The sequence below is a fragment of the Halichoerus grypus genome, chromosome 3, assembly GCF_964656455.1.
Source record: "Halichoerus grypus chromosome 3, mHalGry1.hap1.1, whole genome shotgun sequence".
NCBI classification, from domain to species: domain Eukaryota; kingdom Metazoa; phylum Chordata; class Mammalia; order Carnivora; family Phocidae; genus Halichoerus; species Halichoerus grypus.
Window position 1 is genome coordinate 126,763,014 of NC_135714.1, and position 14,871 is coordinate 126,777,884.

The window sequence follows — 14,871 nt, forward strand, 5'->3', positions numbered from 1 at the left end:
TCTTAAGTCTGTAAAACTGTCTGTTGAAGAATCCTGGCCATTTGACCTGTAGAGTTTTCATAATCTGGATCTTGTTGATTTTATAATGTTGGTACAATTTAACACAGTCATTTGTCTTTTATATTCCTTCAAATGAACAGGTGGATCCAGAGGCTTACTCAGATCCACATCCAAGAACTTTGGCAAATGCATAAATAGTTTGAATTTCTTCAGCATGAAAATTCTGGTTTACCCTCTATTTTTAAATCACTTTTAGTGTGGTATAATTTATATACTATAAAATTCACCCATTTTAAATGTGATATTTGATGAGTTTGATAAATATGTATAGTCAAGAAACTGTAACAATGATGAAACTAAACATTTCCATCACTCAAAAAGTTCTCTAGACTTCTTTGCAATAGAACTCCTGTGTCCATCCACTATATCCTGAAAATCACTCTTTCTATTCTATAGTTTTTGCCTTTTCTATAACTTTAAATAAATGAACTATTACAGTAGGTAGTCTTTTGTATGTGTCTTATCTCACATTGCATAATGCTTTTGAGATTCACTTCTGTCTGTATGTGGATCAGTAGTTTGTTCCTTTATTATTACACAGTAGTATTCCATTGCGTGGATTTACCACAACTTGTTAATCTGTTTACCAGTTGTTGGACATTTGAATTTTTTCTTGTGTTTGGCTATTAAGAATAAAACTGTGCTGAATGTGTCTGGCTCCCAGATAAATTCATGCAAATGGAAACCAGTACATATAACTCTTCTCCTTTGAGCATTGTCTCCTCACAGAATATGTCAGTTTTTGTTCACTCAGCAGTGCTTTCAGGCAACCTGCTTTTTGTATTTTTATATTATGTATTTGTATTATAGTTGTTTTTTGATCCATTAGGAAATTAGTTTGCCATTACCCAAAGTATTTGTTCTCAAAATGATGATATTCTTATTCTATTATTTACTTTTCATTTATTGTTTTATTTGTTCAAAATATATTATTTACCAAAGAGCCAATCCCCACATCTACTATTTAATTACCTAAGAGTAAAATTTATATTGGAATGACAGGAATAATGCTTGATTCTGTCTTTTTATTTACCCAGTTTTCAAGATAATGAATTGGATTCTAGTCACCCTCAGAATATGACTAATTAGTTTTTAAAAATAAATAACTATGATAAATAACTAATAACTTTCCAAAACAGAAAGTGCCAGGTCTAAATGGGTCCACTAGTGAATTCTACCAGACATTTAGGAAAGAAATTACACTAATTCTCTACAATCTCTTCCAAGAGATTAGAGCAGAGGAATAGTTCCTAACATTATATGAGGGCAGCATTACCCAAATACCAAAACCAAGGGCAATAGAAGAATAGAAAACTGCAGACTAATGACTCTCATAAACACACACAAAAATCCTCAACAAAATATTAGCAAATTGAATCCAGCCATGTATAAAGAGAACTATATACCATGACCAAGTGGAATTTATCCCAGGGATGCAAGGCTGGTTCAATATTTGAAAATTGATTAATGTAATCCATCAATAGAGTAAAGAAGAAAAATATCATGATCATATCAATAGATACAGAAAAGGCATTTGACAAAATCCAATACTCATTCATGATAAAAACTCTCAGCAAATCTAGGAATAGAAGAGAACTTCCTCAACTTGATAAGGAGTATCTGCAAAAAAACCTAGAGCTAATTGTTAGCAACTTGAAGCTTTCTCACTAAGATCAGGAGCAAGGCAAGATGTTCCCTCTCACCATTCTTTTTCAACATTGTTCTACAATTCCTAGCTAATGAAGACAAGAAAAGGAAAATGTTATGAAATCATGTATTTAAACATATTTGTTGAGTTTTAATACAGTGCAATTCTTATTCTTACTGAAGTTCAAAATTTCTGTCTTTGGCTAGTGGACTTTTCTTCAAGCTGGTTCTTAGAGATATATAATAATAATAACTGGTTTTAATAGTTTCATGCTAACTGGTATATTAAGATATTACATGCTCTTTTTGTTCATCTCCTTTCTCAGACCAGAATCAGTTATGTTTCCAGGAAGCACCACCCCTTTCTGTTCTTAATTGGGAAATAGCATTTCAAGGCCACATTTCTGAGGCCCTATTGATGCTCCTTGCTATTGGATTGATGATTGTTTCTAGACCTTTTCAGTGGACAGATAGGATGCACACACACATATACTCTAAAAATATCTCATATGTTTTTAATATTTCAAATTAAAATTCAGAATGACATGGTTTTTACTTAATCTGGTCTGTGTTACACTGCTATTTTTTTCTTGCATTCTGAGAATCCTGCAGTCATAGGAAATGTTACAATTAGAATAGCCCATAAATATCCACTTGTTTTACTCTATACATGAGTTTTATCAAAATACTAATACTATTACCACTAATTATGATTACTGGAAATAGTTAAAACTTTTTAAATATGCTATCTTATTCTTTTTCTCTTTATAGTTATAATACATCTACATGTGAGATTCTATAATTTGTTTTAATTTTAATTAGTTCTATATGTATTTATATATTTACTCCTTATCATCAGTCCTTGTGTAAATGTCTCTTTGGTCATTTTGGTTGGTTTAAGTTACTTTTCTAGTAGATTTCTTAAGAAGGTCCCATGGGAACAATAGTCCCTAAATTCTTGGCTATTGATAACAATTAGTGCTTTTTAATTTTAAAGATCCATTTCATTGGGTAGAAAGTACTTGGCTCATATTTTATTTCCTTGACTACATTAAATATATTACTTATTTCCTTCTGGCATAAAGATAAGATGACAAAGAGTCTGATAATAATATACTTTTATATTTTTTATAAACAATGTGCTTTTTTCTCTTGAACTTCAAAGGTTTTTAATTTTCTATTATAAGCCTAGTAATTTCACTAGAATGTCTTAGTTTGGTTGCTCTGAGTCTATATACTCAAGTACACATTGTGCTCTTTCAATATATAGTTGCAAAAATTTTTTGTTATTATTTTAGGAAAGTTTTTATAATCTTTTAGTTATGTTGATTTTCCTTGTTAGGGCTCCTCTTATCCATATATTGGACCTTTTTTTTCTTGCTATATGTTACTATCTGAAATCCTTTTCTTATTTCCTCTTGATTTAAAAAATCCTTTCCCTTTTTCATCATTTATATTTAAAGATAATTTTGGGGTGCCTGGGTGGTTCAGTCAGTTAAACAGACAACTCTTGATTTCGGCCCAGGTCTTGATCTCATGGTCATGGGATCAAGCCTTGCATCAGGCTCTGTGCTCAGTGGGGAGTTTGCTTGAGGATTTTCTCTCTCCCTCTCCTTCTGCCCCTTCCCCCACTCATACACTCTTTCCCTCAAATAAATACGTAAATCTTTAAAAAAGAATAAGGACAATTTTTGTTGTGGTTAATCCACTCCTGTTTCCTTCTAGGTTAGTCTTCATTTCTGAAATGATTTTATATCTTCTTTCTAATTTGTGAATTCTCTCATCTCAATTTGTAATTTTTATAATATTGAATTATACTTTTTTTCATATTTTGTACATTTTTAAATGTCTTTTAGCTTGTTTTGAAATAGTATTTTGCAATATTTTACTGTCTTTTGAATACATCTTTCTGGCAAGTTTTTATTGCTTAAGAGATGTCATTCTGGTTCTTATTCTTTTTTATGTAGTATTTTTGAATGGGATTTGATTTCAATAATTTATATTGCTCATTTTAATATTAATAATTTCAGTTCTTCTGAATTTTTATAAGGAGCCTGGCTCATATAGCCTTCTGCCTTCACAAAATTTCCTTTTCTGCTTCTGTGTAGTGTTAAAAATATGACATAATGCTTTCTAAGATTTCCTGACTTTATTCACTTTGCTGAAAAAAATTTTTTTTTGACTCTTCTCTTTTCTTTGTCCCTCTTATCCCAGTAGGATCAGTTTTCATTTTGTTCCCATCCATTTTTCCTCAATTTATGGCCCTGTACTACAAAGGAGCCCTGCAAATTCAGTTTCAAGAGTTCACAGGGGCTAGACTGATCCAAATTCTTTAGTCCTTACCATGGCTCTTTGCATTTATACACTATTATAGGGTACAAAACCCTTCCTAGATGCAGCTACTGTTCTTGAATTGGCCTCCCAGAGTTTAAGGTGACTATTCCATATTATACCATTCTTAGATCAGTCAGGTGCACCCTTGCTTTCCTCTGCTTTCTTTCATACAGATGTCAGTAACATTTAGATCTTATAGTTATTGGTGGTTTGTCTGTATCTGTTTGTATTTTGGGGTTCACTTGTTACTGATTTTGTTGTAAATAGTTTGTTTTCACTCTCTAGGCACTTTGACTATTTTTATATAAGAACTCAGAAATATCCAAAAGCTGGGCTACTGCCATCATTTTCTCAGAATGCACATTTTTTCCTTCTTAAAAGACATGGCCATTTTCCATGTCAATGCATATAGATCTAATGCATTCTTTTTAATAGTTCAGTAACATTTAGTTTTGAAAACACAATTTATTCAGCCATTTTCTTTTGTTACAAACTTCATCATATATATTGCAAATATATTCTCTCAGTCTATCTTTGAATTTTGACAGAAAGTTTTGAGATTTTTATGTACCCAAATCTGTTGATAATCTTTTTGATGGCTTCTGAGCTTTACAATATTCTTAAGTCATCTTCCATTTCAAAGTTACACAAATGTGATTTTAAATATTCTACTACTTATTTTTTTAATATCTAGTTTTTAAGTTTATGTGTGATTTAGTTTCACATGATACCTAATAGGGTGTAATTTTATTTTCCTAGATGGATAGTAATTGAAAAAAGTGCATTTTATTCAATATATTGTAAAACCATTTTTATTGTATGTAAAATTCATGTGTATTGGGATAAGTTTGTAGACTCTATATTCTCCTATTTGACTATTCCTGTGCCAAGATAGTCTATTAAGATTATGGTAACTTGAAACTAATGCATTGTGTTTAGTAGGACAAGCACCCCTTTGCCATTTTATTTTTAATTTTTAGTTATTATCAATTTTTCATAATTGGTTTTGTGCATGAAATTAAAATATAATTTATACATTACAAAAATCCCTTATTAGAATTTATTTGGAAATGCCTTAAGTTTATGTATTAGTTTTGGGGAAAACTGACATTTGTATGATATTGTCTTTGTATCTAGGAATATGCTATCTTTCCAAGGTATTCAGGTCTCAATTTTATGAATGCGTGTATGTATAAACAAACATAGATTTTACAATTTTTCTTTTATATCCTTGGAATATTTTAAATTGTTGTTCATGTACCTGGTCACAAAAAAATTTTACCTTCCAAATTGTAGACATTTTTCAGAACATGTTCTCTGAATATAATCAAATAAAGATAGGAAGCAATAATAAAAAGTTGTCCAGGATAGTTTTCATATACTTCTAGTGAAGATCTAAACTGGTTTAACAACTTTGAAAACTATCTGATAGATTAAAGCTCAACATTGAATATACACATACCCAACAGTTTTACAACTAAATATAAGCCCCATGGACAGATATGTACCAAAACATGAATGTACATAGTATTACTATTTATAATAGCCCAAACTGGAAACAACCCAAATATCCTTCAACAGTAGACTTCACAAATAAATTTTGGTATCTCCAGACAATGGAATGCTATATAGTAATGAGAAAGTACAAAGAACTATTACATAGAAAAACATCAATGATTTTCATAAAGATAATAGTAAATAAAGGAACCAGATAAGAAAGAGTACATACTGTATATCATTTATATAAAGTTTAAAAATAGGCAAAACTAATTTATGGAAGTTGGGATAGGGGTGTCCTTGGGCGACATAATGACTGGGAAGGAATAGGATGATCACTGCAGTATTGATGATGTTCTCTGTTGATCCCTTTGTGAAAAGTTATTAAGCTGTGTGTTTATGATTTCTGAATCTTTTATACATGTGTTACACTCTAGGAACAAATACACTTAAGAATGTGTTCAGGATATATTGTTAATTGTACTTATTTTTAAACAAACAAGCGAAAAGCCTCTCCCAAACCACACAACAAAATAAACACATATATCAATTTCAGTACACAAATAAACATTTTTCTTCAGATGGAACAGACGGTTTTTGTTGTTGTTCATCAATTATTTTTTTAATCTCATTTTTTACCGAAAGAGGTTTTGACAAATGACTTTGGAAGAATTACAATGTTGAGAAAAGATGAATATTAATGCAGAGGAAGAAAGTATCTGGTCCTACCTGCTTCTTTTAAAGCTATCAGGCTGACTCAATGCCATGTAAGCAGTACCCATAAAAGCAGAATTTCCAAAGACCTTGCATTGTTTAAGGTTTTAAACCTGAAGTTTTTGCTCTAATCCATTTCAAATCTTGTGTCCCAATTTCCTGCAAATCTGAGTGGCTTCTGATTCCATGATTCTTTTCACATTGAGGGCTCTACATATCTCTTGTACTTCTTTTCTTTTCTGACCATGACTATACCCTTTTACCTAATCATGCTGCCATGGCCAGCCTGAGTAAATAGATGCTCGCTCTTCAGCATCCTACTCTTGGGTTAGCCTCTCTCACCCTTTTCCAGTGTCTCTAGGTAATTTTTGGCCCTGAAAAAGGGTTCTAGACAAAGGGTACAGGTTTGTTTGTTTTTTAAACATCATTTAAAAATTCAGACACAGAAAAGCTACAAAAAAAATAGAGTCTTCCTTCAGATTCCCCAAATCAACATTTTATCACTTTTGCTCTCATTTCTGTTTTTTCTCTATTGTCATTATTTGTGGTAGGTCTGTTCTATAAAGTCACAGCAAACACTGAATTAGCAAATACTGAGCTCCTGGGGGAAATACAGGATTAGATTCCCATGAGCCTCTGCTCACATTTCCCTCAACTGATCAATACAAAATCTTGTTTAATGTGTGTTTCTGTTTAAGACACTTTTAGAAACATGTAGTGTTGATTCATTAACATTGAACTCAAGGCCAACAGCACTATAACCCATGCCTGAAGGGAGCTTATCTAAGTATGTCTTTTCTCTATAAGGCACATCACAGCCTTCTTGCACTTAGGAACATTAGACAGAAACTCAGTGCTATGTTGGAGGCCACTTTAAACAGTAAATAGCCAACAAAAAAACAAAAATGAAAAAATAAAATGACACTGAATTAACTGTGAAAAGGACACTTATTTACAGTATGAGAGTTGAAACAAGAAGACAGGACATGACTTATTTGGCATCAATTGGGAAGTGTACATTGTGTGACTCAAATTTTCATTACAAGGCTCATGTCCATGAATGATTGCAAAAGTGCCACAAGTATTATTTTGTGGTTGCAAATAAATTTTAGTGAGTAAATAAATTTGCAAATATGGAACCCATGAATGAGAAATGACTATACGTAGGCCTATACATATACACACATATATTTCTGAAACATTTGAGAATAAGTTGCACATATAATACTTCTTTAGTCTTAAATATTTTAGTTTGCATTTACTAAAAACAAGAACATTATCTTATATAACTACATTACAATGATCAACACCAAGAAATTAACCTTGACGAAGTACTATTACAGCTACAGATTTAATTTGTATTTCACCAAATATTTCACTAATGTCCATTATATTTCAGGATGCAATCCAGAATCTCATGTTGCATTTAATTGTCATATCTCTTTAAGTTCTTTAATTTGTAACAGTTCCTTAGTCTTTATTTGCCTTTCTTTTTTTTTTTTTTAAAGATTTTATTTATTTATTTGAGACAGAGAGAATGAGAGAGAGTGAGCACATGAGAGGGGAGAGGGTCAGAGGGAGAAGCAGGCTCCTTGCTGAGCAGGGAGCCCGATGCGGGACTCGATCCAGGGACTCCAGGATCATGACCTGAGCCGAAGGCAGTCGCTTAACCAACTGAGCCACCCAGGCGCCCCTTTATTTGCCTTTCATTGATGCTGTCTTTTTAGTGGTATTGGGGCATGGAAAAACAAGGAGAAAATTATAAAAGATATAAATGAAGGGGGAGATGAGAGAATATTCTTCATTAAATATTGTTGGATTCTTATGATGATAATAAAGAGGAAATACAGTAATGGGAAGCAGGAACTAACACTCAACCACTTACCACACTATTTTCACTTTATTCTTTCTGAATTAATTGCTTGTGATTCCATCTTTATGCAAATGAGGACACTGAAGATCAGAGAAGGTAAGCCTTTGTGGAAGGTCATTTAGCTAGCACTGGTGGGATTAGAATTCAAACCAGGTTAATAAGACACTAAAAAGCAATGCTCTTTAAAATATACATCCTGGTATTACTAAGATGGCACCCAATGAAATATCAAGTAATCTCCTGTACAACATAAGTTTTATACTGCCCTGATTTTTTTATCCCTTATCTTCAAAAAAAAAAACACAAAAAACAAAAAAAAAACCCCAACAACCCACAAAAACAATATAAGAGAAACAGAATAGGCTTTAACAAAAGAATTATAAATCCAAACAGAACCATTAAAAACTTTCCATCAGGAGGTGGCCTAGAGGCAATCTCATTATCATTTTTCCCATCAACATCTCCCATGAGTATGCATTTAATTTTATTGTTAAACTTGACTTTTAAGATTTGTATAAAGCAGTATTTACAAAGTTGTTAGCACAGTCTCCCTTAAGGTAGGAGATATATGGATTTGATTAGTCTGTGTTCTCAGGCATGTTGGAAAGGGATCTATCCTGGGAGTTAGGTTTGAATTTAGGGACTGTAATTCCAATCCAGGAAAAGTCTGTCTGTTTAACTAGAATACTTGTTCTTGTCCCAGTGGTCTAGTGAATATACTACATGGTCAAATTGCTCTGAATATGCTGAAACTAACAGTATGTGAGAGCACCATATTGTAGATGGGATGTATGATGGCATTTGAACAACTACATAAGAGTTAAGTGTGAATTGTTTCTCTGATTCTTCTGTCTTTGGAACTGTAGAATCAGAAACAGAACTGGAGGGGATTTAAGATACCATCTTGACTAACTCTCTAATTTGCAGGACTTTTTCCCTATTAAAATAGATTTTTGTAAAAAAAACCACACAAACAAAACCCTAACATTCAATGAGGCCTTATGATGTACTAGATATTGTGTGTGTCATTACTTAATTTTCACAGTTCTCTGAGGTAGGTATTACTATTCACAGTTTGCAGATGATGAGACAAAGGCTCAATAACTTGTCGTAGGTCACACAGTTAACAAGCAGTAGACTGAAGTCTGGAGTCAGACCTTCAAAAAGTGTAGTGCTCATTTCATCACATCACTGATTCCCTGAGTATAATATTTCCATCTCTCTGAGGGACTTGTTATACTGATAGTTATTGATAACTACCGATAGTCTTAAAAATCTGAATTAGGTGAAATCTGTTCTCGGTATTTTCCTAGTCATCATCTTAAACCATCTCTTTACAAGTGTGGCTCATATGTCTTGGCCTGTGTCTTTAAAGATTTATTTCTATTACCTATCTGATTTCCTCAGATCCAAAGGTGTTACTGAGATAGTCAGATAAATTATACCTATGAACGTGAAAATGGGAAATAACTAGATGAGTACCTCTTGGAGAAAATATGCACTTTTTTTTTCCTAAGAAAGACTTAATATTGGTGTCTAATTCATTGAGATGAGATTTTTCAGGCCAATTTATAGAAGTTGTATGGGATTCAGTCTGCTAATGAAGTATAGAGGAGCACATCTGTGAAAATGGATTATTAGTGCTCAGATCTTTTTGTTATCTATTTCATAACTCCTGACATGTTAACAAAATAGGTATAGGAAATTAAAATTGTACATCAGGGATATAAAGGAAGCCTGAGTTCTGGGTTCAAACAAATAGGTTATTATTACAAAATTAGGCATAGAGTAGTTTAAGAATGTTTTGTTAAAAAGTTTTCATTATCTTTTAGGACTTATATTTGTAAAGAATATAAAATATAGTAACAAAAATATCATAGTATGAATAAAGTAGTAATGATATCTTCAACTGTATGTTGAAATCAGCTAGCAACCTCTAAACCCACAGAATTTCACTCATTTCGTGGTGCAGAAGAGCTTCAAATGGCTGGGGAGTTTTATAATGCCCTTACTTTATGAAATGGAAACATGAAAAAGTTTTCATTGCAATCATAATGTTTGAAGATTATTGCATGTCAAAGGAAAATTCACATCTGAATGCCATGTGTTTAACATCTGCAGAAGAAGGAAAAAAAATGGAATACTTGACAAATTTATTACAAAGCTCTAGATACAATTAGCCTACCCATGTGTAGAAACATGGAAACTTAGGAAATAAAATGGGAAATCACTGTTAACTAAATATGGTTGAGCTTGGCACAACATGGGTTTGAACTGCACAGGTTCACTTATACATGAATGTTTTTCAATAAATATATTGGAAATATTTTGGAGATTTGTGACAATTTAAAAAAAATCACAGATGAACTGCATGGCCTAGAAATATAAAAAAAAATTAAGAAAAAGTTAGGTATGTCATGAATGCATAAATACATGTAGATACTAGTCTATTTTATCATTTACCTTCATAAAATGCATATAAATCTATTATAAAAAGTTAAAATTTATAGAAACTTATGCATATAAATACTCATAGGCCATACATGACACCATTCACAGTTGAGAAAAAATGTAAAGAAATGTGAAGATGCCATATCAGAGCTGCATAAAATTAGCTATTGTACATGCTATGCTATTATAATAATTTCCTAGATACCTCCTGTTGTTATTACAATGAGCCCAAATGTTGTAAGTATCTGCTTGGAATGCCATGTGATGTTAATCATATTCATGTGAGCAGTTTGTCTCAAATAAATTGTGTACTGTAGTAAAAAGTGATCTCTCTCACTTCTCACGTATTTTTCACCGTGTTCAGTGTAATACTGTAAACATTGAATAACACCATGGGAGCCATACGAAATGCCACTAGTGATGCTAGAAGTTCTCCCAAGAGTCAGAGAAAAGTCATAACATTACAAGGAAAAGTTGAATTGCTTGATATGTACCATAAATTGAAGTCTGTAACTGTGGTTGCCCACCATTTCAAGATAAATGAATCCAGTGTAAGAACCATTGTAAAAAAAAGAGTAGAAAATTCATGAAGCCCTCACTGTAGCTATGCCAACAGGCATGAAAACCTTGCACTTTTTGTGAAATACTTTTTCTTTTATTTCATATTGAAAATGCAGCTTTTAGGTGGGTGTGGGTTGCTGTAAGAAAGGCCTACTTATAAACTGTAACGTAATTTGAGTAAAAGCAAAGTCATTATATATCAACTTAAAGCAAAAAGAAGGTGAAGGATCTAAAGCTGGAGAATTTAATGCCAGCAAAGAATGGTTTGATACTTTTAGAAAGAGGTTTGGTTTAAAAAATGTCAAGATAACAGAGGAAGTAGCTTTTGCCAACCAAGAGGCAGCAGATGATTCCCAGGTGCCATTAAGAAAGTCATTTAAGCTGGGTGATAGACATTGGGGAGGGTATGTGCTATGGTGAGCGCTGTGAATTGTGTAAGACTGATGAATCACAGACATGTACCTCTGAAACAAATAATACACTATATATTAAAAAAAAGAAGAAGATAGTAGGAAGGGTAAAATGAAGGGGGGAAATCGGAGGGGGAGACGAACCATGAGAGACTATGGACTCTGAGAAACACACTGAGGGTTCTAGAGGGGAGGGGGTTGGGGGGATGGGTTAGCCTGGTGATGGGTATTAAAGAGGGCATGTATTGAATGGCGCACTGGGTGTTATATGAAAACAATGAATCATGGAACACTACATCAAAAACTAATGATGTATGGTGATTAACATAACATAATAAAATTTTTAAAAAATATCAAAAAAAAAAAAAAGAAAGTTATTTAGGAGGAAAAATATCTGCCTGAACAGATTTTTCATGCAGACAAAAGTACCCTATTCTGGAAAAAAAAAGCCACAAAGGATATTTATTAGGAAGAAAGAGAAGTGAGCACCAGGATTTAAGGTAGGAAGGGATAGGCTAACTCTACTCTTTTGTGCAAATGCAATTGGGTTTATCACCAGGACTGCCCTTACCTACAAAGGTGCTAAACTCTGAGCCTTGAAGGAGAAAGATAAACATTAGCTGCCAGTCTTTTGGTTGTACATAGGAAGTCCTGGACAATAAGAACACTTTTTCTGGATTGGTTCCATTGATGCTTTGTTCCTGAAGTCAGTAAGTGCCTTGCCAGTAAGGGACTGCCTTTTAAAGTTCTCCTGATATTGGACAATGCCCCTGGCCACTCAGAACCCCATTAGTTCAGCCCCAAAGGTGTTGAAATTGTCTACTTATCCTCAAACACAATGTCTCTAATTCAGGACTTTTAAGGCTCATGGCACATGGTACTCTATGGAAAGGATTGTCAATGCTATGGAAGAGAACCCTGATAGAGAGAATATCATGAAAGTATGGAAGGACTATACCATTGAAGATGCCATCATTCTTATAGAAAAAAGCTGTGAAAGGCATCAAGCCCAAAACAATAAATTCCTGCTGGAGAAAACTGTGTCCAGATGTTGTGCATGACTTCACAGGATTTACGAGAGAGCCAATCAAGGAAATCATGAAAGAGACTGTGAATATGGTAAAGGAGGTGGGGTGTGAAGGGTTTCAAGATATAGATCTTGTGGAAATTCAAGAGCTAATAAACACCACACCAAAGAAATTAACAGAAGATGACTTGATGGAGATGAGTTCTTCTGAACTAGAGTCAGACCATGAGGAGGAAGACATAGAAGAAGCAGTGCCAGAAAACAAATTGACATTAGACAACCTGACAGAAAGGTTCTGATTATTCCTGTTACTGATGTCTTTTAGGACATGGACCCTTCTGTGATATGGGCACCAAAACTAAAGCAAACAGTAGAGGAAGGATTGGTACTGTATAGAAACATTTATAGAGAAATGAAAAAGCAAAAAAGTCAGACAGAAATTACTATGTGTTTCTGTAAAGTTACACAGAGTGTGTTTGCCTCTCCCTGCCTCCCCTTTCACCTCCTCCACCTCCTCCCCCTTTGCCACCTCTGAGACAGCAAGACCAACCCTCCTTTTCCTCCTCCTTGTCACCCTACTCAATGTGAAGACAACAAGGATGAAGACCTTTATGATGATCCACTTCCACTTAATGAATAGGAAATAATTATCATGCCATACAGTTAATAAACTTATCTGTTGTGTATGTGTGTGAGCATCTTCATGTAAAAATCTAGTAACTGTATGGCAAGAGCTGTATGAGACATTTTTGTGTCATTATCATCATCATTGCCTAAGTATTCATCCTATAGAACATGTGCATGCAAGACTTGTGTGGAAGTGGGCAGTCTATCTTTACATAGGCATAAAGTGAATGATATTTAATATAAAATTAATAATGTATTAGTTTTCTTACTGTTCTATAACTTTGCTTTCAAAGAATTACATTACCGTACAGTATGCTTCTCTCATAATTGGAGAAACTGTATATCAGTCTATCATCACAGGTGTTTTTTTTTTAAAGGTAACACTTTTTCCAATATTGTATTATAAATATGACTGCAAAACTGAATATCATAAAAATTTTATAATGATTCATTCATTAGTGTATCGGCTAGACCACAATAAAACAATCTTATTGCTGTTTCTTCATTATCAATGCATGAATCATTATACCTATAAACAAATATAAATTTTTCACCTTGTCTTTTCATTTCTGATGTCTAGTGTTAGTAATATATATAACATCTACAGTGTTTTTTAAAAATATTTTTAAAGATTTTATTTATTTACTGAGACAGAGAGGGAGAGAGAAAGAGAGCATGAGTGGTGGGGAGGGGCAGAGGGAGAGGGAGAAGCAGACTCCCTGCTGAGTAAGGAGCCTGACATGGGGCTCAAACCCAATACCCTGAGATCATGACCTGAGCTGAAGGCAGATGTTTAACCAACTGAGTCACCCAGGCACCCCAGTCTATAGTGTTTTATATCATATAGGACAATACTGAAATAGGTACTGACAGATAATTCATCTTATAAACAGATGATATAAACTAATGGCATTGATAAATACAGTACAGTAATTAATGTTTTTTTCTTTTTCTTATGATTTTCTTAATAACATTTTCTTTTCTCTAGCTTATTTTATTGTAAGAATCCAGTATGTAATACATATAACATACAAAATATGTGTTACTCAACTTTATGTTATTGGTGAGGCTTCCAGTAAACAGTAGGTTGTTAGTAGTTAAGTTTTTGGGGAGTCAAAAGTCATGTGGACTCCACATGACTTTTGACTACTTTGGGGGTTGATGCTCCAACCCCTGCATTTATTCAAGGATCAACTGTATATTTTCTAGTTAGTAATATCAAAGAAAAAAACATACACACACATTATATATATAATTTTTTCTATTATTTACTTCCAAATTCAGTGATAAACTATGGTAGAGAGTGCAAGAGTTAACTAGCTCCAAGGCAGACAGTGAAAGTAAACTGCTGTCCTTGCAGAGACAAGGTAAACTCCATCTAATCCTTCATAGTTATGGAAATTTTGTTTCATAAATAAATTCCAGAAGCTGTGCTGATCTGCTCTAGTAAAGAGATATTGTACACAGTAACTGTGACCTTGTTAAGTTTACAGAGGTTCACCCTCATTTGCTGTGATCCATCTTAGGTTTATGAAGGCCTAGATGAATTGATAGAGATTTGATACACCACCACTGCATCCTTCAGTGCTTTGATGGTGGTGGATATCTCTGCAATTCTTTATGAGATCTGGCATTTCTTCTGATTTACTTTGATTACTTCTTATTATTTA

At 33.3% G+C, this 14,871-nt stretch overlaps 1 long non-coding RNA gene across 1 annotated transcript in view; it reads left to right on the forward strand.

The window, feature by feature from the left end:
- LOC118551384 (uncharacterized) overlaps window positions 1-12,477 on the forward strand; it is a 149,040-nt gene extending 136,563 nt beyond the window's left edge. Inside the window, exon 6 of the long non-coding RNA XR_013446510.1 lies at window positions 12,401-12,477. This is a non-coding gene — a long non-coding RNA (uncharacterized LOC118551384). The remainder of the gene's footprint in view (window positions 1-12,400) is intronic.
- Window positions 12,478-14,871: the final 2,394 nt, after the last annotated feature.